This window comes from Myxocyprinus asiaticus, chromosome 19, assembly GCF_019703515.2.
Source record: "Myxocyprinus asiaticus isolate MX2 ecotype Aquarium Trade chromosome 19, UBuf_Myxa_2, whole genome shotgun sequence".
Classification (NCBI taxonomy): Eukaryota; Metazoa; Chordata; class Actinopteri; order Cypriniformes; family Catostomidae; genus Myxocyprinus; species Myxocyprinus asiaticus.
Genome location: NC_059362.1, coordinates 35,306,695 through 35,333,252, shown reverse-complemented (window position 1 = coordinate 35,333,252; position 26,558 = coordinate 35,306,695). Strand labels below are relative to the sequence as shown.

Here is a 26,558-nt window from a genome sequence, read left to right as displayed (position 1 = left end):
CATATGTGGTCCTAATTCAACCTGCACAAATGAAATAGGAAATTACTCTTGCTCATGCTTGCCTGGATTTAATGCAATAAACCCAAATATCACCATTGGAATCAATAACACATGTAACGGTGGGTTCTTTCTTATCTTTTGTATATACTCTAATTTTAAAAAATAGTAAAACATGCAACGGTGGGTTCTAGCTTAACTACTATATATATATTCACCTTCATTAGTTGTCACACATATATTTTAGAACATGTGATTTACTTATGGGCACTATCTAATACAGGTGCATCTCAATAAATTAGAATGTCGTGGAAAAGTTCATTTATTTCAGTAATTCAATTCAAATTGTGAAACTTGTGTATTAAATAAATTCAATGCACACAGACTGAAGTAGTTTAAGTCTTTGGTTCTTTTAATTGTGATGATTTTGGCTCATATTTAACAAAAACCCACCAATTCACTATCTCAAAAAATTTGAATATGGTGACATGCCAATCAGCTAATCAACTCAAAACATTTTTAGTGAATTGTTGGCCTTCTGGAAAGTATGTTCATTTACTGTATATGTACTCAATACTTGGTAGGGGCTCCTTTTGCTTTAATTACTGCCTCAATTCGGTGTGGCATGGAGGTGATCAGTTTGTGGCACTGCTGAGGTGGTATGGAAGCCCAGGTTTCTTTGACAGTGGCCTTCAGCTCATCTGCATTTTTTGGTCTCTTGTTTCTCATTTTCCTCTTGACAATACCCCATAGATTCTCTATGGGGTTCAGGTCTGGTGAGTTTGCTGGCCAGTCAAGCACACCAACACCATGGTCATTTAACCAACTTTTGGTGCTTTTGGCAGTGTGGGCAGGTGCCAAATCCAGCTGGAAAATGAAATCAGCATCTTTAAAAAGCTGGTCAGCAGAAGGAAGCATGAAGTGCTCCAAAATTTCTTGGTAAACGGGTGTAGTGACTTTGGTTTTCAAAAAACACAATGGACCAACACCAGCAGATGACATTGCACCCCAAATCATCACAGACTGTGGAAACTTAACACTGGACTTCAAGCAACTTGGGCTATGAGCTTCTCCACCCTTCCTCCAGACTCTAGGACCTTGGTTTCTAAATGAAATACAAAACTTGCTCTCATCTGAAAAGAGGACTTTGGAACACTGGGCAACAGTCCAGTTCTTCTTCTCCTTAGCCCAGGTAAGACGCCTCTGATGTTGTCTGTGGTTCAGGAGTGGCTTAACAAGAGGAATATGACAACTGTAGCCAAATTCCTTGACACGTCTGTGTGTGGTGGCTCTTGATGCCTTGACCCCAGCCTCAGTCCATTCCTTGTGAAGTTCACCCAAATTCTTGAATCGATTTTGCTTGACAATCCTCATAAAGCTGCGGTTCTCTTGGTTGGTTGTGCATCTTTTTCTTCCACACTTTTTCCTTCCACTCAACTTTCTGTTAATATGCTTGGATACAGCACTCTGTGAACAGCCAGCTTCTTTGGCAATGAATGTTTGTGGCTTACCCTCCTTGTGAAGGTTGTCAATGATTGTCTTCTGGACAACTGTCAGATCAGCAGTCTTCCCCATGATTGTGTAGCCTAGTGAACCAAACTGAGAGACCATTTTGAAGGCTCAGGAAAACTTTGCAGGTATTTTGAGTTGATTAGCTGATTGGCATGTCACCATATTCTAATTTTTTGAGATAGTGAATTGGTGGGTTTTTGTTAAATGTGAGCCAAAATCATCACAATTAAAAGAACCAAAGACTTAAACTACTTCAGTCTGTGTGCACTGAATTTATTTAATACACGAGTTTCACAATTTGAGTTGAATTACTGAAATAAATGAACTTTTCCACAACATTCTAATTTATTGAGATGCACTTGTATTTCAGATGTGGATGAATGTCAGATATATCCATCAATATGTGGTCGGAATTCATCTTGCACAAATGAAATAGGATATTACTCTTGCTCATGCTTGCCTGGATTTAATGCAATAAACCCAAATATCACCATAGGAATCAATAACACATGCAACGGTGGGTTCTAGCTTTACATCTGCGTATACTCTGACTATCAATATTAATAAAGCATGCATTGGAAAATATATGATTCATTGATGGGCATTATCTAATTTTCAGATGTGGATGAATGCCTGATCTATCCATCAGTCTGTGGTCCGAATTCTACCTGCACCAATGAAATAGGAAAATATTCTTGCTCATGCTTGGCTGGATTTATTGCAACAAACTCAAATCTCTCCATTGGCATCAATAACACATGCAACGGTGGGTTCTAGCTTTACATCTGTGTATACTCTGACTATCAATATAATTAAACCATGCAATGGAACACAAGTGATTCAATGATAGGCATTTTGACATTTTTCAGATGTGGATGAATGTCAGATCTATCCAACCATATGTGGTCCTAATTCAACCTGCACAAATGAAATAGGAAATTACTCTTGCTCATGCTTGCCTGGATTTAATGCAATAAACCCAAATATCACCATTGGAATCAATAATACATGCAACGGTGGGTTCTTTCTTATCTTTTGTTTATACTCTAATTTAAAAGAAATAATAACACATGCATTGGTGGGTTCTAGCATGAATACTTTATATATTCTCACCTTCATTAGTAGTCACACATATATTTAAAAACATGTGATTGACTGATGGGCACTATCTAATTTTTCAGATGTGGATGAATGTCAGATTAATCCATCCATATGTGGTCCTAATTCAACCTGCACAAATGAAATAGGAAATTATTCTTGCTCTTGCTTGCCTGGATTTATTGCAACAAACTCAAATCTCTCCATTGGAATCAATAACACATGCAAAGGTGGAGTCTAGCTACACATTTTTGTGTATTTTACCTTTGATAATAGTATTCCACGCTCTAGTAAACATTTGACTGATTGTTTGGCATTTTTAAATTTTTCAGATGTGGATGAATGTCAGATCGATCCCTTCATATGTGGTCCCAATTCAACCTGCACAAATGAAATAGGAAATTACTCTTGCTCATGCTTGCCTGGATTTAATGCAATAAACACAAACATCACCATAGGAATCAATAATACATGCATCGGTGGGTTCTAGCATAAATACTTTATATATTCTCTCCTTCAGTACTAGTCACACATGTATTTTAGAAAATGTGATTCAATGATGGACACTATCTAATTTTTCAGATGTAGATGAATGCCAGATCAATCCATCCATCTGTGGTCCGAATTCTACCTGCACCAATGAAATAGGAAACTATTCTTGCTCATGCTTGGCTGGATTTATTGCAACAAACTCAAATCTCTCCATTGGCATCAATAACACATGCAACGGTGGGTTCTAGCTTTACATCTGTGTATACTCTGACTATCAATATAATTAAACCATGCAATGGAACACAAGTGATTCAATGATAGGCATTTTGACATTTTTCAGATGTGGATGAATGTCAGATCTATCCATCCATCTGTGGTCGGAATTCTACCTGCACCAATGAAATAGGAAAATATTCTTGCTCATGCTTGGCTGGATTTATTGCAACATACTCAAATCTCTCCATTGGCATCAATAACACATGCAACGGTGGGTTCTAGCTTTACATCTGTGTATACTCTGACTATCAATATTATTAAACCATGCATTGGAAAACATGTGATTCATTGATGGGCTTCATCTAATTTTTCAGATGTGGATGAATGTCAGATTAATCCATCCATATGTGGTCCTAATTCAACCTGCACAAATGAAATAGGAAATTATTCTTGCTCTTGCTTGCCTGGATTTATTGCAACAAATTCAAATCTCTCCATTGGAATCAATAACACATGCAAAGGTGGAATCTAGCTACACATTTTTGTGTATTTTACCTTTGATAATAGTATTCCATGCTCTAGTAAACATTTGACTGATTGTTTGGCATTTTTAAATTTTTCAGATGTGGATGAATGTCAGATCGATCCCTTCATATGTGGTCCCAATTCAACCTGCACAAATGAAATAGGAAATTACTCTTGCTCATGCTTGCCTGGATTTAATGCAATAAACACAAACATCACCATAGGAATCAATAATACATGCATCGGTGGGTTCTAGCATAAATACTTTATATATTCTCACCTTCATTAGTAGTCACACATATATTTAAAAACATGTGATTGACTGATGGGCACTATCTAATTTTTCAGATGTGGATGAATGTCAGATTAATCCATCCATATGTGGTCCTAATTCAACCTGCTCAAATGAAATAGGAAATTATTCTTGCTCATGCTTGCCTGGATTTAATGCAATAAACCCAAATATCACCATAGGAATCAATAATACATGCATCGGTGGGTTCTAGCATAAATACTTTATATATTCTCACCTTCAGTAGTAGTCACACATGTGTTTTAGAACATGTGATTCACTGATGGGCACTATCTAATTTTTCAGATGTGGATGAATGCCAGATCTATCCACCCATCTGTGGTCCGAATTCTACCTGCACCAATGAAATAGGAAACTATTCTTGCTCATGTTTGGCTGGATTTATAGCAACAAACTCAAATCTCTCCATTGCCATCAATAACACATGCAACGGTGGGTTCTAGCTTTACATCTGTGTATACTCTGACTATCAATACTATTAAACCATGCATTGGAACACAAGTGATCCAATGATAGGCATTTTTAAATTTTTCAGATGTGGATGAATGTCAGATCGATCCCTTCATATGTGGTCCCAATTCAACCTGCACAAATGAAATAGGAAATTACTCTTGCTCATGCTTGCCTGGATTTAATGCAATAAACACAAACATCACCATAGGAATCAATAATACATGCATCGGTGGGTTCTAGCATAAATACTTTATATATTCTCTCCTTCAGTACTAGTCACACATGTATTTTAGAAAATGTGATTCACTGATGGGCACTATCTAATTTTTCAGATGTAGATGAATGCCAGATCAATCCATCCATCTGTGGTCCGAATTCTACCTGCACCAATGAAATAGGAAAATATTCTTGCTCATGCTTGGCTGGATTTATTGCAACAAACTCAAATCTCTCCATTGGCATCAATAACACATGCAACGGTGGGTTCTAGCTTTACATCTGTGTATACTCTGACTATCAATATAATTAAACCATGCAATGGAACACAAGTGATTCAATGATAGGCATTTTGACATTTTTCAGATGTGGATGAATGTCAGATCTATCCAACCATATGTGGTCCTAATTCAACCTGCACAAATGAAATAGGAAATTACTCTTGCTCATGCTTGCCTGGATTTAATGCAATAAACCCAAATATCACCATTGGAATCAATAATACATGCAACGGTGGGTTCTTTCTTATCTTTTGTTTATACTCTAATTTAAAAGAAATAATAACACATGCATTGGTGGGTTCTAGCATAAATACTTTATATATTCTCACTTTCATTAGTAGTCACACATGTATTTAAAAACATGTGATTGACTGATGGGCACTATCTAATTTTTCAGATGTGGATGAATGTCAGATTAATCCATCCATATGTGGTCCTAATTCAACCTGCACAAATGAAATAGGAAATTATTCTTGCTCTTGCTTGCCTGGATTTATTGCAACAAACTCAAATCTCTCCATTGGAATCAATAACACATGCAAAGGTGGAGTCTAGCTACACATTTTTGTGTATTTTACCTTTGATAATAGTATTCCATGCTCTAGTAAACATTTGACTGATTGTTTGGCATTTTTAAATTTTTCAGATGTGGATGAATGTCAGATCGATCCCTTCATATGTGGTCCCAATTCAACCTGCACAAATGAAATAGGAAATTACTCTTGCTCATGTTTGCCTGGATTTAATGCAATAAACACAAACATCACCATAGGAATCAATAATACATGCATCGGTGGGTTCTAGCATAAATACTTTATATATTCTCACCTTCATTAGTAGTCACACATATATTTAAAAACATGTGATTGACTGATGGGCACTATCTAATTTTTCAGATGTGGATGAATGTCAGATTAATCCATCCATATGTGGTCCTAATTCAACCTGCTCAAATGAAATAGGAAATTACTCTTGCTCATGCTTGCCTGGATTTAATGCAATAAACCCAAATATCACCATAGGAATCAATAACACATGCAACGGTGGGTTCTAGCTTTACATCTGCGTATACTCTGACTATCAATATTATTAAAGCATGCATTGGAAAATATGTGATTCATTGATGGGCATTAACTAATTTTCAGATGTGGATGAATGCCAGATCTATCCATCCATCTGTGGTCGGAATTCTACCTGCACCAATGAAATAGGAAAATATTCTTGCTCATGCTTGGCTGGATTTATTGCAACATACTCAAATCTCTCCATTGGCATCAATAACACATGCAACGGTGGGTTCTAGCTTTACATCTGTGTATACTCTGACTATCAATATTATTAAACCATGCATTGGAAAACATGTGATTCATTGATGGGCTTCATCTAATTTTTCAGATGTGGATGAATGTCAGATTAATCCATCCATATGTGGTCCTAATTCAACCTGCACAAATGAAATAGGAAATTATTCTTGCTCTTGCTTGCCTGGATTTATTGCAACAAACTCAAATCTCTCCATTGGAATCAATAACACATGCAAAGGTGGAGTCTAGCTACACATTTTTGTGTATTTTACCTTTGATAATAGTATTCCATGCTCTAGTAAACATTTGACTGATTGTTTGGCATTTTTAAATTTTTCAGATGTGGATGAATGTCAGATCGATCCCTTCATATGTGGTCCAATTCAACCTGCACAAATGAAATAGGAAATTACTCTTGCTCATGCTTGCCTGGATTTAATGCAATAAACCAAATATCACCATAGGAATCAATAATACATGCATCGGTGGGTTCTAGCATAAATACTTTATATATTCTCACCTTCATTAGTAGTCACACATATATTTAAAAACATGTGATTGACTGATGGGCACTATCTAATTTTTCAGATGTGGATGAATGTCAGATTAATCCATCCATATGTGGTCCTAATTCAACCTGCTCAAATGAAATAGGAAATTACTCTTGCTCATGCTTGCCTGGATTTAATGCAATAAACCCAAATATCACCATAGGAATCAATAATACATGCATCGGTGGGTTCTAGCATAAATACTTTATATATTCTCACCTTCAGTAGTAGTCACACATGTATTTTAGAACATGTGATTCACTGATGGGCACTATCTAATTTTTCAGATGTAGATGAATGCCAGATCAATCCATCCATCTGTGGTCCGAATTCTACCTGCACCAATGAAATAGGAAAATATTCTTGCTCATGCTTGGCTGGATTTATTGCAACAAACTCAAATCTCTCCATTGGCATCAATAACGCATGCAACGGTGGGTTCTAGCTTTACATCTGTGTATACTCTGACTATCAATATAATTAAACCATGCAATGGAACACAAGTGATTCAATGATAGGCATTTTGACATTTTTCAGATGTGGATGAATGTCAGATCTATCCAACCATATGTGGTCCTAATTCAACCTGCACAAATGAAATAGGAAATTACTCTTGCTCATGCTTGCCTGGATTTAATGCAATAAACCCAAATATCACCATTGGAATCAATAATACATGCAACGGTGGGTTCTTTCTTATCTTTTGTTTATACTCTAATTTAAAAGAAATAATAACACATGCATTGGTGGGTTCTAGCATAAATACTTTATATATTCTCACCTTCATTAGTAGTCACACATGTATTTAAAAACATGTGATTGACTGATGGGCACTATCTAATTTTTCAGATGTGGATGAATGTCAGATTAATCCATCCATATGTGGTCCTAATTCAACCTGCACAAATGAAATAGGAAATTATTCTTGCTCTTGCTTGCCTGGATTTATTGCAACAAACTCAAATCTCTCTATTGGAATCAATAACACATGCAAAGGTGGAGTCTAGCTACACATTTTTGTGTATTTTACCTTTGATAATAGTATTCCATGCTCTAGTAAACATTTGACTGATTGTTTGGCATTTTTAAATTTTTCAGATGTGGATGAATGTCAGATCGATCCCTTCATATGTGGTCCCAATTCAACCTGCACAAATGAAATAGGAAATTACTCTTGCTCATGTTTGCCTGGATTTAATGCAATAAACACAAACATCACCATAGGAATCAATAATACATGCATCGGTGGGTTCTAGCATAAATACTTTATATATTCTCACCTTCATTAGTAGTCACACATATATTTAAAAACATGTGATTGACTGATGGGCACTATCTAATTTTTCAGATGTGGATGAATGTCAGATTAATCCATCCATATGTGGTCCTAATTCAACCTGCTCAAATGAAATAGGAAATTACTCTTGCTCATGCTTGCCTGGATTTAATGCAATAAACCCAAATATCACCATAGGAATCAATAACACATGCAACGGTGGGTTCTAGCTTTACATCTGCGTATACTCTGACTATCAATATTATTAAAGCATGCATTGGAAAATATGTGATTCATTGATGGGCATTAACTAATTTTCAGATGTGGATGAATGCCAGATCTATCCATCCATCTGTGGTCGGAATTCTACCTGCACCAATGAAATAGGAAAATATTCTTGCTCATGCTTGGCTGGATTTATTGCAACATACTCAAATCTCTCCATTGGCATCAATAACACATGCAACGGTGGGTTCTAGCTTTACATCTGTGTATACTCTGACTATCAATATTATTAAACCATGCATTGGAAAACATGTGATTCATTGATGGGCTTCATCTAATTTTTCAGATGTGGATGAATGTCAGATTAATCCATCCATATGTGGTCCTAATTCAACCTGCACAAATGAAATAGGAAATTATTCTTGCTCTTGCTTGCCTGGATTTATTGCAACAAACTCAAATCTCTCCATTGGAATCAATAACACATGCAAAGGTGGAGTCTAGCTACACATTTTTGTGTATTTTACCTTTGATAATAGTATTCCATGCTCTAGTAAACATTTGACTGATTGTTTGGCATTTTTAAATTTTTCAGATGTGGATGAATGTCAGATCGATCCCTTCATATGTGGTCCTAATTCAACCTGCACAAATGAAATAGGAAATTACTCTTGCTCATGCTTGCCTGGATTTAATGCAATAAACCCAAATATCACCATAGGAATCAATAATACATGCATCGGTGGGTTCTAGCATAAATACTTTATATATTCTCACCTTCAGTAGTAGTCACACATGTATTTTAGAACATGTGATTCACTGATGGGCACTATCTAATTTTTCAGATGTGGATGAATGCCAGATCTATCCACCCATCTGTGGTCCGAATTCTACCTGCACCAATGAAATAGGAAACTATTCTTGCTCATGTTTGGCTGGATTTATTGCAACAAACTCAAATCTCTCCATTGCCATCAATAACACATGCAACGGTGGGTTCTAGCTTTACATCTGTGTATACTCTGACTATCAATATAATTAAACCATGCAATGGAACACAAGTGATTCAATGATAGGCATTTTGACATTTTTCAGATGTGGATGAATGTCAGATCTATCCAACCATATGTGGTCCTAATTCAACCTGCACAAATGAAATAGGAAATTACTCTTGCTCATGCTTGCCTGGATTTAATGCAATAAACCCAAATATCACCATTGGAATCAATAATACATGCAACGGTGGGTTCTTTCTTATCTTTTGTTTATACTCTAATTTAAAAGAAATAATAACACATGCATTGGTGGGTTCTAGCATAAATACTTTATATATTCTCACCTTCATTAGTAGTCACACATGTATTTAAAAACATGTGATTGACTGATGGGCACTATCTAATTTTTCAGATGTGGATGAATGTCAGATTAATCCATCCATATGTGGTCCTAATTCAACCTGCACAAATGAAATAGGAAATTATTCTTGCTCTTGCTTGCCTGGATTTATTGCAACAAACTCAAATCTCTCCATTGGAATCAATAACACATGCAAAGGTGGAGTCTAGCTACACATTTTTGTGTATTTTACCTTTGATAATAGTATTCCATGCTCTAGTAAACATTTGACTGATTGTTTGGCATTTTTAAATTTTTCAGATGTGGATGAATGTCAGATCGATCCCTTCATATGTGGTCCCAATTCAACCTGCACAAATGAAATAGGAAATTACTCTTGCTCATGTTTGCCTGGATTTAATGCAATAAACACAAACATCACCATAGGAATCAATAATACATGCATCGGTGGGTTCTAGCATAAATACTTTATATATTCTCACCTTCATTAGTAGTCACACATATATTTAAAAACATGTGATTGACTGATGGGCACTATCTAATTTTTCAGATGTGGATGAATGTCAGATTAATCCATCCATATGTGGTCCTAATTCAACCTGCTCAAATGAAATAGGAAATTACTCTTGCTCATGCTTGCCTGGATTTAATGCAATAAACCCAAATATCACCATTGGAATCAATAACACATGCATCGGTGGGTTCTAGCATAAATACTTTATATATTCTCACCTTCAGTAGTAGTCACATATGTATTTTAGAACATGTGATTCACTGATGGGCACTATCTAATTTTTCAGATGTGGATGAATGCCAGATCTATCCACCCATCTGTGGTCCGAATTCTACCTGCACCAATGAAATAGGAAACTATTCTTGCTCATGTTTGGCTGGATTTATTGCAACAAACTCAAATCTCTCCATTGCCATCAATAACACATGCAACGGTGGGTTCTAGCTTTACATCTGTGTATACTCTGACTATCAATATTATTAAACCATGCATTGGAACACAAGTGATTCAATGATAGGCATTTTGACATTTTTCAGATGTGGATGAATGTCAGATCTATCCATCCATATGTGGTCCTAATTCAACCTGCACAAATGAAATAGGAAAGTACTCTTGCTCATGCTTGCCTGGATTTAATGCAATAAACCCAAATATCACCATTGGAATCAATTACACATGTAACGGTGGGTTCTAGCTTTACATCTGCGTATACTCTGACTATCAATATTATTAAAGCATGCATTCGAAAATATGTGATTCATTGATGGGCATTATCTAATTTTCAGATGTGGATGAATGCCAGATCTATCCATCCATCTGTGGTCCGAATTCTACCTGCACCAATGAAATAGTAAATTATTCTTGCTCTTGCTTGGCTGGATTTATTGCAACAAATTCAAATCTCTCCATTGGAATCAATAACACATGCAAAGGTGGGGTCTAGCTTCAAATTTTTGTGTATTCTAACCTTTGATAATAGTATTCCATGCTCTAGTAAACATTTGACTGACTGTCTGGCATTTTTACATTTTTCAGATGTGGATGAATGTCAGATCGATCCCTTCATATGTGGTCGGAATTCATCTTGCACAAATGAAATAGGAAATTATTCTTGCTCTTGCTTGCCTGGATTTATTGCAACAAACTCAAATCTCTCCATTGGAATCAATAACACATGCAAAGGTGGAGTCTAGCTACACATTTTTGTGTATTTTACCTTTGATAATAGTATTCCATGCTCTAGTAAACATTTGACTGATTGTTTGGCATTTTTAAATTTTTCAGATGTGGATGAATGTCAGATCGATCCCTTCATATGTGGTCCCAATTCAACCTGCACAAATGAAATAGGAAATTACTCTTGCTCATGCTTGCCTGGATTTAATGCAATAAACCCAAATATCACCATAGGAATCAATAATACATGCATCGGTGGGTTCTAGCATAAATACTTTATATATTCTCACCTTCAGTAGTAGTCACACATGTATTTTAGAACATGTGATTCACTGATGGGCACTATCTAATTTTTCAGATGTGGATGAATGTCAGATCTATCCACTCCATATGTGGTCCGAATTCATACCTGCACAAATGAAATAGGAAATTACTCTTGCTCATGCTTGCCTGGATTTAATGCAATAAACCCAAATATCACCATAGGAATCAATAATACATGCATCGGTGGGTTCTAGCTATACATACTGTGTATATTCTCACCTATCAGTAGTAGTCACACATGTATTTTAGAACATGTGATTCACTGATGGGCACTATCTAATTTTTCAGATGTGGATGAATGTCAGATCTATCCCTTCATATGTGGTCGGAATTCATCTTGCACAAATGAAATAGGAAATTACTCTTGCTCATGCTTGCCTGGATTTAATGCAATAAACCCAAATATCACCATAGGAATCAATAATACATGCATCGGTGGGTTCTAGCATAACATACTTTATATATTCTCACCTTCAGTAGTAGTCATTCACATGTATTTAGTAGAACATCTGATTCACTGATGGGCACTATCTAATTTTTCAGATGTGGATGAATGTCAGATCTATCCCTTCATATGTGGTCCGAATTCATCCTGCACAAATGAAATAGGAAATTACTCTTGCTCATGCTTGCCTGGATTTAATGCAATAAACCCAAATATCACCATAGGAATCAATAACACATGCAACGGTGGGTTCTAGCTTTACATCTGCGTATACTCTGACTATCAATATTATTAAAGCATGCATTGGAAAATATGTGATTCACTGATGGGCATTAACTAATTTTCAGATGTGGATGAATGCCAGATCTATCCATCCATCTGTGGTCCGAATTCAACCTGCACCAATGAAATAGGAAAATATTCTTGCTCATGCTTGGCTGGATTTATTGCAACAAACTCAAATCTCTCCATTGGCATCAATAACACATGCAACGGTGGGTTCTAGCTTTACATCTTTGTATACTCTGACTATCAATATTATTAAACCATGCATTGGAACACAAGTGATTCAATGATAGGCATTTTGACATTTTTCAGATGTGGATGAATGTCAGATCTATCCATCCATTTGTGGTCCTAATTCAACCTGCACAAATGAAATAGGAAATTACTCTTGCTCATGCTTGCCTGGATTTAATGCAATAAACCCAAATATCACCATTGGAATCAATTACACATGTAACGGTGGGTTCTAGCTTTACATCTGTGTATACTCTGACTATCAATATTATTAAACCATGCATTGGAACACAAGTGATTCAATGATAGGCATTTTGACATTTTTCAGATGTGGATGAATGCCAGATCTATCCATCCATATGTGGTCCTAATTCAACCTGCACCAATGAAATAGGAAACTATTCTTGCTCATGCTTGGCTGGATTTATTGCAACAAAATCAAATCTCTCCATTGGCATCAATAACACATGCAACGGTGGGTTCTAGCTTTACATCTGTGTATACTCTGACTATCAGTATTATTAAACCATGCATTGGAACACAAGTGATTCAATGATAGGCATTTTGACATTTTTCAGATGTGGATGAATGTCAGATCTATCCATCCATTTGTGGTCCTAATTCAACCTGCACAAATGAAATAGGAAATTACTCTTGCTCATGCTTGCCTGGATTTAATGCAATAAACCCAAATATCACCATTGGAATCAATAACACATGCAACGGTGGAGTTCTAGCTATACATTTTTGTGTATATTCTACCTTTGAGTAATAGTATTCCATGCATCTAGTAAACATTTGACTGATTGTTTGGCATTTTTAAATTTTTCAGATGTGGATGAATGTCAGATCTATCCATCCATATGTGGTCCTAATTCAACCTGCACAAATGAAATAGGAAATTACTCTTGCTCATGCTTGCCTGGATTTAATGCAATAAACCCAAATATCACCATAGGAATCAATAACACATGCAACGGTGGGTTCTAGCATAAATACTTTATATATTCTCACCTTCATTAGTAGTCACACATGTATTTTAGAACATGTGATTCACTGATGGGCACTATCTAATTTTTCAGATGTGGATGAATGTCAGATCTAATCCATCCATATGTGGTCGGAATTCATCTTGCACAAATGAAATAGGAAATTACTCTTGCTCATGCTTGCCTGGATTTAATGCAATAAACCCAAATATCACCATAGGAATCAATAACACATGCAACGGTGGGTTCTAGCTTTACATCTGCGTATACTCTGACTATCAATATTATTAAAGCATGCATTGGAAAATATGTGATTCATTGATGGGCATTATCTAATTTTCAGATGTGGATGAATGCCAGATCTATCCATCCATCTGTGGTCCGAATTCTACCTGCACCAATGAAATAGGAAAATATTCTTGCTCATGCTTTGCTGGATTTATTGCAACAAATTCAAATCTCTCCATTGGCATCAATGACACATGCAACGGTGGGTTCTAGCTTTACATCTGTGTATACTCTGACTATCAATATTATTAAACCATGCATTGGAAAACATGTGATTCATTGATGGGCATTATCTAATTTTTCAGATGTGGATGAATGTCAGAGCTATCCATCCATATGTGGTCCTAATTCAACCTGCACAAATGAAATAGGAAATTTCTCTTGTTCATGCTTGCCTGGATTTATTGCAATAAACCCAAATATCACCATTGGAATCAATAACACATGCAACGGTGGGTTCTTTCTTATCATTTGTATATACTCTAATTTTAAACAATAGTAACACATGCAACGGTGGGTTCTAGCTTTACATCTGTGTATACTCTGACTATCAATATTATTAAACCATGCACTGGAAAACATGTGATTCATTGATGGGCATTATCTAATTTTTCAGATGTGGATGAATGTCAGAGCTATCCATCCATATGTGGTCCTAATTCAACCTGCACAAATGAAATAGGAAATTACTCTTGCTCATGCTTGCCTGGATTTAATGCAATAAACCCAAATATCACCATAGGAATCAATAACACATGCAACGGTGGGTTCTAGCTTTACATCTGTGTATACTCTGACTATCAATATTATTAAAGCATGCATTGGAAAACATGTGATTCATTGATGGGCATTATTTAATTTTTCAGATGTGGATGAATGCCAGATCTATCCATCCATCTGTGGTCCGAATTCTACCTGCACCAATGAAATAGGAAAATATTCTTGCTCATGCTTGGTTGGATTTATTGCAACAAACTCAAATCTCTCCATTGGCATCAATAACACATGCAATGGTGGGTTCTAGCTTTACATCTGTGTATACTCTGACTATCAATATAATTAAACCATGCATTGGAACACAAGTGATTCAATGATAGGCATTTTGACATTTTTCAGATGTGGATGAATGTCAGATCTATCCAACCATATGTGGTCCTAATTCAACCTGCACAAATGGAATAGGGAATTACTCTTGCTCATGCTTGCCTGGATTTAATGCAATAAACCCAAATATCACCATAGGAATCAATAACACATGCAACGGTGGGTTCTAGCTTTACATCTGCGTATACTCTGACTATCAATATTATTAAAGCATGCATTGGAAAATATGTGATTCATTGATGGGCATTATCTAATTTTCAGATGTGGATGAATGCCAGATCTATCCATCCATCTGTGGTCCGAATTCTACCTGCACCAATGAAATAGGAAAATATTCTTGCTCATGCTTTCCTGGATTTATTGCAACAAATTCAAATCTCTCCATTGGCATCAATGACACATGCAACGGTGGGTTCTAGCTTTACATCTGTGTATACTCTGACTATCAATATTATTAAACCATGCATTGGAAAACATGTGATTCATTGATGGGCGTTATCTAATTTTTCAGATGTGGATGAATGTCAGATTAATCCATCCATATGTGGTCCTAATTCAACCTGCACAAATGAAATAGGAAATTATTCTTGCTCTTGCTTGCCTGGATTTATTGCAACAAACTCAAATCTCTCCATTGGAATCAATAACACATGCAAAGGTGGAGTTCTTTCTAGCATACACTTAATTTTAAAATAGTAACACATGTAACGTGGGTTCTAGCTTTACATCTGTGTATACTCTGACTATCATAGTATTAAACCATGCTCTAGTAAACATTTGACTGATTGTCTGGGCATTATTTAAATTTTTCAGATGTGGATGAATGTCAGATCGATCCCTTCATATGTGGTCCTAATTCAACCTGCACAAATGAAATAGGAAATTACTCTTGCTCATGCTTGCCTGGATTTAATGCAATAAACCCAAATATCACCATAGGAATCAATAATACATGCATCGGTGGGTTCTAGCATAAATACTTTATATATTCTCACCTTCAGTAGTAGTCACACATGTATTTTAGAACATGTGATTCACTGATGGGCACTATCTAATTTTTCAGATGTGGATGAATGTCAGATCTATCCCTTCATATGTGGTCGGAATTCATCTTGCACAAATGAAATAGGAAATTACTCTTGCTCATGCTTGCCTGGATTTAATGCAATAAACCCAAATATCACCATAGGAATCAATAACACATGCAACGGTGGGTTCTAGCTTTACATCTGCGTATACTCTGACTATCAATATTATTAAAGCATGCATTGGAAAATATGTGATTCACTGATGGGCATTAACTAATTTTCAGATGTGGATGAATGCCAGATCTATCCATCCATCTGTGGTCCGAATTCAACCTGCACCAATGAAATAGGAAAATATTCTTGCTCATGCTTGGCTGGATTTATTGCAACAAACTCAAATCTCTCCATTGGCATCAATAACACATGCAACGGTGGGTTCTAGCTTTACATCTGTGTATACTCTGACTATCAATATTATTAAACCATGCACTGGAAAACATGTGATTCATTGATGGGCATTATCTAATTTTTCAGATGTGGATGAATGTCAGATCTATCCATCCATATGTGGTCCTAATTCAACCTGCACAAATGAAATAGGAAATTACTCTTGCTCATGCTTGCCTGGATTTATTGCAACAAACCCAAATATCACCATTGGAATCAATAACACATGCAACGGTGGGTTCTTTCTTATCATTTGTATATACTCTAATTTTAAACAATAGTAACACATGCAACGGTGGGTTCTAGCTTTACATCTGTGTATACTCTGACTATCAATATTATTAAACCATGCACTGGAAAACATGTGATTCATTGATGGGCATTATCTACATTTTTCAGATGTGGATGAATGTCAGAGCTATCCATCCATATGTGGTCCTAATTCAACTTGCACAAATGAAATAGGAAATTACTCGTGCTCATGCTTGCCTGGATTTAATGCAATAAACCCAAATATCACCATAGGAATCAATAACACATGCAACGGTGGGTTCTAGCTTTACATCTGCGTATACTCTGACTATCAATATTAGTTAAAGCATGCATTGGAAAATATGTGATTCATTGATGGGCATTATTTAATTTTTCAGATGTGGATGAATGCCAGATCTATCCATCCATCTGTGGTCCGAATTCTACCTGCACCAATGAAATAGGAAAATATTCTTGCTCATGCTTTCCTGGATTTATTGCAACAAATTCAAATCTCTCCATTGGCATCAATAACACATGCAACGGTGGGTTCTAGCTTTACATCTGTGTATACTCTGACTATCAATATTATTAAAGCATGCATTGGAAAACATGTGATTCATTGATGGGCGTTATCAAATTTTTCAGATGTGGATGAATGTCAGAGCTATCCATCCATATGTGGTCCTAATTCAACCTGCACAAATGAAATAGGAAATTACTCGTGCTCATGCTTGCCTGGATTTAATGCAATAAACCCAAATATCACCATAGGAATCAATAACACATGCAACGGTGGGTTCTAGCTTTACATCTGCGTATACTCTGACTATCAATATTATTAAAGCATGCATTGGAAAATATGTGATTCATTGATGGGCATTATTTACATTTTTCAGATGTGGATGATTGCCAGATCTATCCATCCATCTGTGGTCCTAATTCAACCTGCACCAATGAAATAGGAAACTATTCTTGCTCATGCTTGCCTGGATTTATTGCAACAAATTCAAATCTCACCATTGGCATCAATAACACATGCAACGGTGGGTTCTAGCTTTACATCTGTGTATACTCTGACTATCAGTATTATTAAACCATGCATTGGAAAACATGTGATTCATTGATGGGCATTATCGACATTTTTCAGATGTGGATGAATGTCAGATCTAATCCATCCATTTGTGGTCCTAATTCAACCTGCACAAATGAAATAGGAAATTACTCTTGCTCATGCTTGCCTGGATTTAATGCAATAAACCCAAATATCACCATTGGAATCAATAACACATGCAACGGTGGGTTCTTTCTTATCTTTTGTATATACTCTAATTTTAAAAAATAGTAACACATGCAACGGTGGGTTCTAGCTTTACATCTGTGTATACTCTGACTATCAATATTATTAAACCATGCACTGGAAAACATGTGATTCATTGATGGGCATTATCTAATTTTTCAGATGTGGATGAATGTCAGAGCTATCCATCCATATGTGGTCCTAATTCAACCTGCACAAATGAAATAGGAAATTACTCTTGCTCATGCTTGCCTGGATTTATTGCAATAAACCCAAATATCACCATAGGAATCAATAACACATGCAACGGTGGGTTCTAGCATAAATACTTTATATATTCTCACCTTCAGTAGTAGTCACACATGTATTTTAGAACATGTGATTCACTGATGGGCACTATCTAATTTTTCAGATGTGGATGAATGTCAGATCTATCCCTTCATATGTGGTCGGAATTCATCTTGCACAAATGAAATAGGAAATTACTCTTGCTCATGCTTGCCTGGATTTAATGCAATAAACCCAAATATCACCATAGGAATCAATAACACATGCAACGGTGGGTTCTAGCTTTACATCTGCGTATACTCTGACTATCAATATTATTAAAGCATGCATTGGAAAATATGTGATTCACTGATGGGCATTAACTAATTTTCAGATGTGGATGAATGCCAGATCTATCCATCCATCTGTGGTCCGAATTCAACCTGCACCAATGAAATAGGAAAATATTCTTGCTCATGCTTGGCTGGATTTATTGCAACAAACTCAAATCTCTCCATTGGCATCAATAACACATGCAACGGTGGGTTCTAGCTTTACATCTGTGTATACTCTGACTATCAATATTATTAAACCATGCACTGGAAAACATGTGATTCATTGATGGGCATTATCTAATTTTTCAGATGTGGATGAATGTCAGAGCTATCCATCCATATGTGGTCCTAATTCAACCTGCACAAATGAAATAGGAAATTACTCTTGTTCATGCTTGCCTGGATTTATTGCAATAAACCCAAATATCACCATTGGAATCAATAACACATGCAACGGTGGGTTCTTTCTTATCATTTGTATATACTCTAATTTTAAACAATAGTAACACATGCAACGGTGGGTTCTAGCTTTACATCTGTGTATACTCTGACTATCAATATTATTAAACCATGCACTGGAAAACATGTGATTCATTGATGGGCATTATCTAATTTTTCAGATGTGGATGAATGTCAGAGCTATCCATCCATATGTGGTCCTAATTCAACCTGCACAAATGAAATAGGAAATTACTCGTGCTCATGCTTGCCTGGATTTAATGCAATAAACCCAAATATCACCATAGGAATCAATAACACATGCAACGGTGGGTTCTAGCTTTACATCTGCGTATACTCTGACTATCAATATTATTAAAGCATGCATTGGAAAATATGTGATTCATTGATGGGCATTATTTAATTTTCAGATGTGGATGAATGCCAGATCTATCCATCCATCTGTGGTCCGAATTCTACCTGCACCAATGAAATAGGAAAATATTCTTGCTCATGCTTTCCTGGATTTATTGCAACAAATTCAAATCTCTCCATTGGCATCAATAACACATGCAACGGTGGGTTCTAGCTTTACATCTGTGTATACTCTGACTATCAATATTATTAAAGCATGCATTGGAAAATATGTGATTCATTGATGGGCATTATTTAATTTTCAGATGTGGATGAATGCCAGATCTATCCATCCATCTGTGGTCCGAATTCTACCTGCACCAATGAAATAGGAAAATATTCTTGCTCATGCTTTCCTGGATTTATTGCAACAAATTCAAATCTCTCCATTGGCATCAATAACACATGCAACGGTGGGTTCTAGCTTTACATCTGTGTACACTCTGACTATCAATATTATTAAACCATGCATTGGAAAACATGTGATTCATTGATGGGCGTTATCAAATTTTTCAGATGTGGATGAATGTCAGATTAATCCATCCATATGTGGTCCTAATTCAACCTGCACAAATGAAATAGGAAATTATTCTTGCTCTTGCTTGGCTGGATTTATTGCAACAAACTCAAATCTCTCCATTGGAATCAATAACACATGCAAAGGTGGAGTCTAGCTACACATTTTTGTGTATTTTACCTTTGATAGTAGTATTCCATGCTCTAGTAAACATTTGACTGATTGTCTGGCATTTTTAAATTTTTCAGATGTGGATGAATGTCAGATCGATCCCTTCATATGTGGTCCGAATTCAACCTGCACAAATGAAATAGTAAATTACTCTTGCTCATGCTTGCCTGGATTTAATGCAATAAACCCAAATATCACCATAGGAATCAATAATACATGCATCGGTGGGTTCTAGCATAAATACTTTATATATTCTCACCTTCAGTAGTAGTCACACATGTATTTTAAAACATGTGATTCACTGATGGGCACTATCTAATTTTTCAGATGTGGATGAATGTCAGATTAATCCATCCATATGTGGTCCTAATTCAACCTGCACAAATGAAATAGGAAATTATTCTTGCTCTTGCTTGCCTGGATTTTTTGCAAACTCAAATATCTCCATTGGCATCAAAAACACATGCAAAGGTGGGTTCTATTTAGACTTAATTGTGTTTTCTCTTAAATATGTTATTTTTTTCACTTATTGAATTGTTTTTGTGAAGGCAGGAATGCACAGAAATGTCAAGTAAAAATGTATGTTTTACAATTTATTTAGTCGGATTGTTTTTTGGGTTTTAGTCTTGCTGAAAACTACTACAGTGCAAACAGTAACAACAAAACCAACAGGTATGTAGTTACAGGAAAAATTTTAGATGCAGTTGTGTTAGCTGATGTGTTGTATCTCCCTACAACTACTATCTGCAACTACTATATATGATATCTTGACATATAAGAGTTTATTGCACCATAAAAATATACTGTAAATTTCAGAATCGAAAACTTCTTCGTTAGTCCAAAAAAAAAAAAAAAAAAAAAAAAAGGCTTCATTGAAACCAAGATGCCAAAACGACTTGTTCTCTACTTCCTCCTCACTAAAACGTCATAGTGAGGTGTTACATAAGCACAGGCCAGCCTCTGCATAAACAGATCAACGCCTACTTTATAGTCGACACTGCTTAGGACCGCCCACCGGTTTTGCTGTTAGTGTAGAGCAGTGAGATTACTATTGGAGCAACAGGAGGTGTCACGGTGGCCACGAAGATGTCAAGACGTTGCGCAGTGCCGGGTTGTGGGAAACTGGATTTTTTTTTTGGACTTCGCAAGGATCCCAACATTAAGAGAGTGGCTGAAGTTTATTTTTAATGAAGTCCCTGATCGCGTCGGTAAGAACGTGTTTGTTTGCTCGCTTCATTTTATCGATGATTCTTTCACAAACAAGACACAGTTCGAAGCAGGCTTTGCAGAGAGACTTAAATTAAAAGTTGATGCAGTGCCAACTACATTGGACCCGACAGTGATTTCGCAACAAACAAGTGTGAGTATCCATGTTAATTGTTTTGCTTTGTATGTTACAGACTGTTAGATGTGTACTGAGTATTTGGTTTGATCCTAGTGATTTTAGACGCTCGCTTATTAGTTTTAATGCATAGGATTTTAAGGAGCATATACAGTTGCCACATATACACCTAAAGAGTATTGATATCAATATATTTAGACAATCGCTTTACTTTTTAATGAAAACATGTCTCGTTACACTGAATATATGATGAAACATGATTAGATGACGAACGACAGTGCGACAAACACCGGTGAATGTATCCTATATACGTTTACATGTTGCACAGTAAGTGAGTGCGGTAAAGTTAGTTTTTTATTTGACATTCGTTTGACATTCGCGACAATACCCATTAAACTCTCCGTGCCGATCACATTTTCAAGCCAAACCAACTTGGAAATACATGAATAGGTTTTCTTTGCCTAGCACAAAGCTGAATTTTAAAAAAGGAGATTTTTTTTTCATATCAATTTTATTAGATCTATAAATTTAACCTTTTGATATTATGACATCACAACAAATATGAAATGTTCTTAAAAATATCCCTTTCATGACACAAGGCTCTGTTTGTGGAATTTACATTCTATATGTTTTCAAATAAATAGTGTAAATGTTTGTAATATTCTAATTCCATTAAACTCAATGACCGTTTGACCTTGAGACATAAAACCAACTGCAAAACACACAGAATATTATTCTTTATATAGCACAAGGCTTGTTTTTGGGAGTAAATGTTCAGTACTTTTTATACAGATATTATAACTCTATAGTCATTGAGTTTAATAGATTTATAGGGATAATTGAATCTGTATAAAAACAGAGCCTTGTGTCATGAAAGGGATATTTTTAAGAAAATTTGATATTTGTTGTGATGTCATAATATCAAAAGGTTAAATTGTTTAATTGATTTATAGGGCTAATAAATTTGATATGAAAAAAAAAAATCTATTTTTTTTATTTTTTATTCAGCTTTGTGCTAGGCAAAGAAAACCTATTCATGCATTTCCAAGTTGTTTTGGCTTGAGAGTTTAATGGGTATTGTCGCGAATGTCAAATATAAAACTAACTTTACCGCACTCAGTAAGTGTATCCTTTCACAGTTATAAATGTGATAGCACCATGTATTTACACTTTATTTGGTACTGTCATGCGTTACTCAGCAATTGTTAAACACAGAAATGTTTCACCGTTGGAAAATGCCCCAACTATGTAACAAGATACACACCGTTTTGTCGCGTCTTGGTTTAAACAAGAATAAAAGTAATACTTATTACACAAATAGACAAGTAAATTACAGTGATTACTTACCACGCTGTCACAGACTGTAGTATCCGTGGTGTTGGTGGAGGGCTATTTGGGATCAGACTCTGGCTCAAACATGTATGGATGAATTCCTCCAGTTGTCTTTTTTTTTTTTTAACCATCTGAAGTTTTCAAAACAACCCCATACGTGCGTAATGTCGGGGGCGTTTACACTTATCTACATGCAAAGATGTTACCCAATCACAGCAGTGGGCGTTTACACTGAAGTCTTCAAGAACACACGCCCCCCAAAAAATGGAGCATTTGAATCAGAGGCACAAAAACTGGATAGAAAATGACCAATTATTCCTAAATTATGACTACTTTTAATGACAAAATCACACTGTCATTATAAGTGGACCTCAAGGAACATTATAAAATAAAATACATATCCAATTCATGACAACTTAAATCAAAATCATAAAATGTTTTCTGAAAATATTCATGATTTATGTCATGATGCAGCAAAAATAGACTACTTTAGTGAGATTAAAAGGTTCTGTGTTTGTCTTCATTACTCTAATGTCTTGACTCATGTCTCTTTGCTTGCCGTAATGGTGACAAAAGAATGCCACTACTCAGAGTAGTAACCTACTTATCAAAGTTGGAATGTCTCAGTTAAACACCTTTCAGGTTTTCAAGCTCATTCACAGCAAGAATGTGTACCTGTAACTTTGATTTCTCTCACTTATCAAAAATATATCTATATTCTTTATTTCACTGAATTTTATTGGTCATTTATAAATTATGTAACAATATCTATACCTTGTAATACAAGTCTTAATGTAAGGTGGATTTACAAGCTTATTTAGCAACCTTAAAAAAGGTACCATAATACAAGAAAGACAACCATGGCCTTTTTATTGAGTTACCCACAAACCATTTACTGTATTAATGACTTAACATTAATAAGATATGAAAGTGTACCTTAATGTAAATTGGACAGCTGTGAACCATTCATTAGTGACTCACCAACATTAATATAAAATGAAAGGGTGAAAGAGTACCTTAATGAAAAGTGGACAACTGTGAACCATTTATTAATGAGCTACCAACATTAGTAACCTATAAAGTGAATTTATGTAAAATGGACAATAAAAAATAAAAATATAAATAATTATTAAAGAGTTTCCAACTCCTGCAGGTAATTTGATATGAGTGCCTAATGCTTTAACATGCATCATGTAATATAGTCTAATGACCATTTATTGTTCTTTATGTAAAGCAAATAAACAGTCAAATTAACCTTTATAAAACATACTATTTTTCTCTTACATTTGTAATGCACTCCATATAAAACACGTGCAATTTATTAATAATTTCACTTAAAAAATATAGTCCAATATATTAATTCCAAAAATATTAGAAGCAATGTTCATTCATGAGAGAATGAACATATCTGATAAAGCTTGGTTGGTGACAACTAACCCATAGTGAACTTTATGTAAAGTAAATAACAGTACAATTGGTCTTAAATATTAAAAAATCAAGCAGCATTATCACAACATCCCTTCTCGTATGCATTTTAATAGCTCCCGAATATTGAATATATGTTGAGATGAGTTTGAAATGCACTTTATGTTGATGCATGTAGCGTAATAGTGCAAGTGTTAAGTTAAAATGTTGATTTAGTAATTCGAGAAAAATTTTTTTAGTTAAGGAACCTGATGAAAATTAACCATGGTTTTACTAGAGTAATATTGTAGTAACCATGACTGCTGTCACCATGGTTTTGATACAGTTAAGTATGGTTTTATAACCATATATATTTTCCATATAGTAACCATGATTTTACTGTATATTGTAACCGTGACAGTAACCATTTGATTTTGTGGTTACTATGATTAGTATGGTTATTATTATTATGGTTACTGTTGTAAAACCGTGATTGTTATTTAAGGGCAAACCTGTTAAAGTGTTAACCAAATACAGTATTCTTTGGATTTGTCAGTAATATTTTTTTTCTGAACAAAGCAAATTCTGAACCATACCAAAACCGTGACCCAAAAACCATGACACAAACCAAATCGTAATAAATTCGAACCATTACACACCTAGTGTGCAGTGTGGCAGGGTGCATTATCCTACTAAAAGAGGCCACTGCCGTCAGGGAATACCATTGTCATGAAGGTGTGTACCTCATCTGCAATGATGTTTAGGTAGGTGGCACGTGTCAAATTGATGTCTGCATGATTTGCCGGACCCAGGGTTTCCCAGAAGATCATTGCCCAGAGCATCACTCTCCCTCCACCAGCTTGTCGTCTTCCCAGCAGCCATTTCTGGCAGGTGTCGCGGAGTCGTTGAGAGAAGGCAAACGGGCGGCCGGTCCTTTCCAACTTCATTGTCCGGAAGAGCTGACAGTACTGTTCTGTGCTCCGGCCAACCCACTACAGAATGGTCTTCTTCAAGTCGCTGTAAACCAGGAGACTAGCCGCTGGCAGTTTTTGAGCTGCAAGTTGGGCTCCCCCGGACAACAAAGGAATGAGCCGGGCCACCCATTGAGTATGCGTACCCCAGATCTCAGCGGTTTGCTCAAAGAGGTGGAGGAAGGCTTCTGGGTCATCTTCCGCCCCCATCTTCATGAGCGTGGGCAGGGGCATGGGCATGGGCATGGGTCTGCTGTTGTCCGGGGTTGCGGCTGGTTCTGAGAAGTCCAGCATGAAAAGTAGATATAGGCTAGCCTAATGTAATAATATAACCTTAGTTTATATAGATTAATGTGTTTTTTTTTTCTAATGATAGTGTGAGCATATATATTTTCCTATGTTAAATGTTACTTGTATTGTTTATTTGCTATAATAAACACTATATTACACATTGTATGTTCATTTATGAGTGGTATAATATGTATGATAAATTATGTAATCTTGAAGCATTAAAAGTCACTCATTAACAAATTGAGTGCAGGAGTTGGAAACTCTTCATAAATCTCTTTCATATGTTACATATGTTGAAAACTCATTAACAAATGGTTCACAGGTGTCCACTTTACATTAGGGTACACTTTCATAGCTTATTAATGTAAGTTACTCATTAGTAAATGGTTCACAGGTGTTCACTTTACATTAACGTACACTTTCATAGGTTACTATTGTTGGTAACTTGTTAACAAATGGTTCATAGGTGTTCACTTTACATTAAGGTACATTTTCATATGTTATTAATGACAGTAACTCATTAATAAATGGTACACATGTGTTCACTTTACATTAACGTACACTTTCATAGGTTACTAATGTTGGTAACTTGTTAACAAATGGTTCACAGGTGTACACTTTACATTAAGGTACACTTTCATAGGTTACTAATGTTGGTAACTTGTTAACAAATGGTTCACAGGTGTTCAGTTTACATTAAGGTACACTTTCATATGTTATTAATGACAGTAACTCATTAATAAATGGTTCACAGGTGTTCACTTTACATTAAGGTACACTTTCATAGGTTACTAATGTTGGTAACTTGTTAACAAATGGTTCACAGGTGTTCAGTTTACATTAAGGTACACTTTCATATGTTATTAATGACAGTA

The 26,558-nt window shown here is 35.7% G+C and overlaps 1 protein-coding gene and 1 long non-coding RNA gene across 7 annotated transcripts in view; one reads left to right on the top strand and one right to left on the bottom strand.

Moving 5' to 3' along the window:
- Nucleotides 1-2,211: 2,211 nt before the first annotated feature.
- Nucleotides 2,212-10,469, bottom strand: LOC127456763 (uncharacterized). Of its 6 annotated transcripts, XR_007899883.1 has the most exons (15): nt 10,298-10,469; nt 10,048-10,164; nt 9,799-9,915; nt 9,237-9,353; nt 8,239-8,355; nt 7,989-8,105; nt 7,740-7,856; nt 7,178-7,294; nt 5,932-6,048; nt 5,682-5,798; nt 4,121-4,237; nt 3,871-3,987; nt 2,872-2,988; nt 2,623-2,739; nt 2,212-2,427 (listed from the first exon to the last, which is right to left on the bottom strand). It is a non-coding gene; the product is annotated as an uncharacterized LOC127456763 (long non-coding RNA). The 6 variants fall into 6 exon arrangements; XR_007899884.1 differs by lacking the exon at nt 3,871-3,987; XR_007899885.1 differs by lacking the exons at nt 2,212-2,427; nt 2,623-2,739; nt 2,872-2,988 and adding an exon at nt 2,769-2,871.
- A 2,008-nt stretch (nt 10,470-12,477) lies between these two features.
- Nucleotides 12,478-26,558, top strand: part of LOC127456757 (adhesion G protein-coupled receptor F5-like) — a 41,539-nt gene continuing 27,458 nt past the window's right edge. The window contains exons 1-12 of the mRNA XM_051725328.1: nt 12,478-12,519; nt 12,622-12,768; nt 13,122-13,268; nt 13,372-13,518; nt 19,113-19,259; nt 19,424-19,570; nt 19,673-19,819; nt 19,922-20,068; nt 20,172-20,318; nt 20,421-20,567; nt 20,671-20,814; nt 20,968-21,015. The gene's annotated coding sequence lies outside the window, so the exon portion shown is untranslated. The remainder of the gene's footprint in view (nt 12,520-12,621; nt 12,769-13,121; nt 13,269-13,371; nt 13,519-19,112; nt 19,260-19,423; nt 19,571-19,672; nt 19,820-19,921; nt 20,069-20,171; nt 20,319-20,420; nt 20,568-20,670; nt 20,815-20,967; nt 21,016-26,558) is intronic.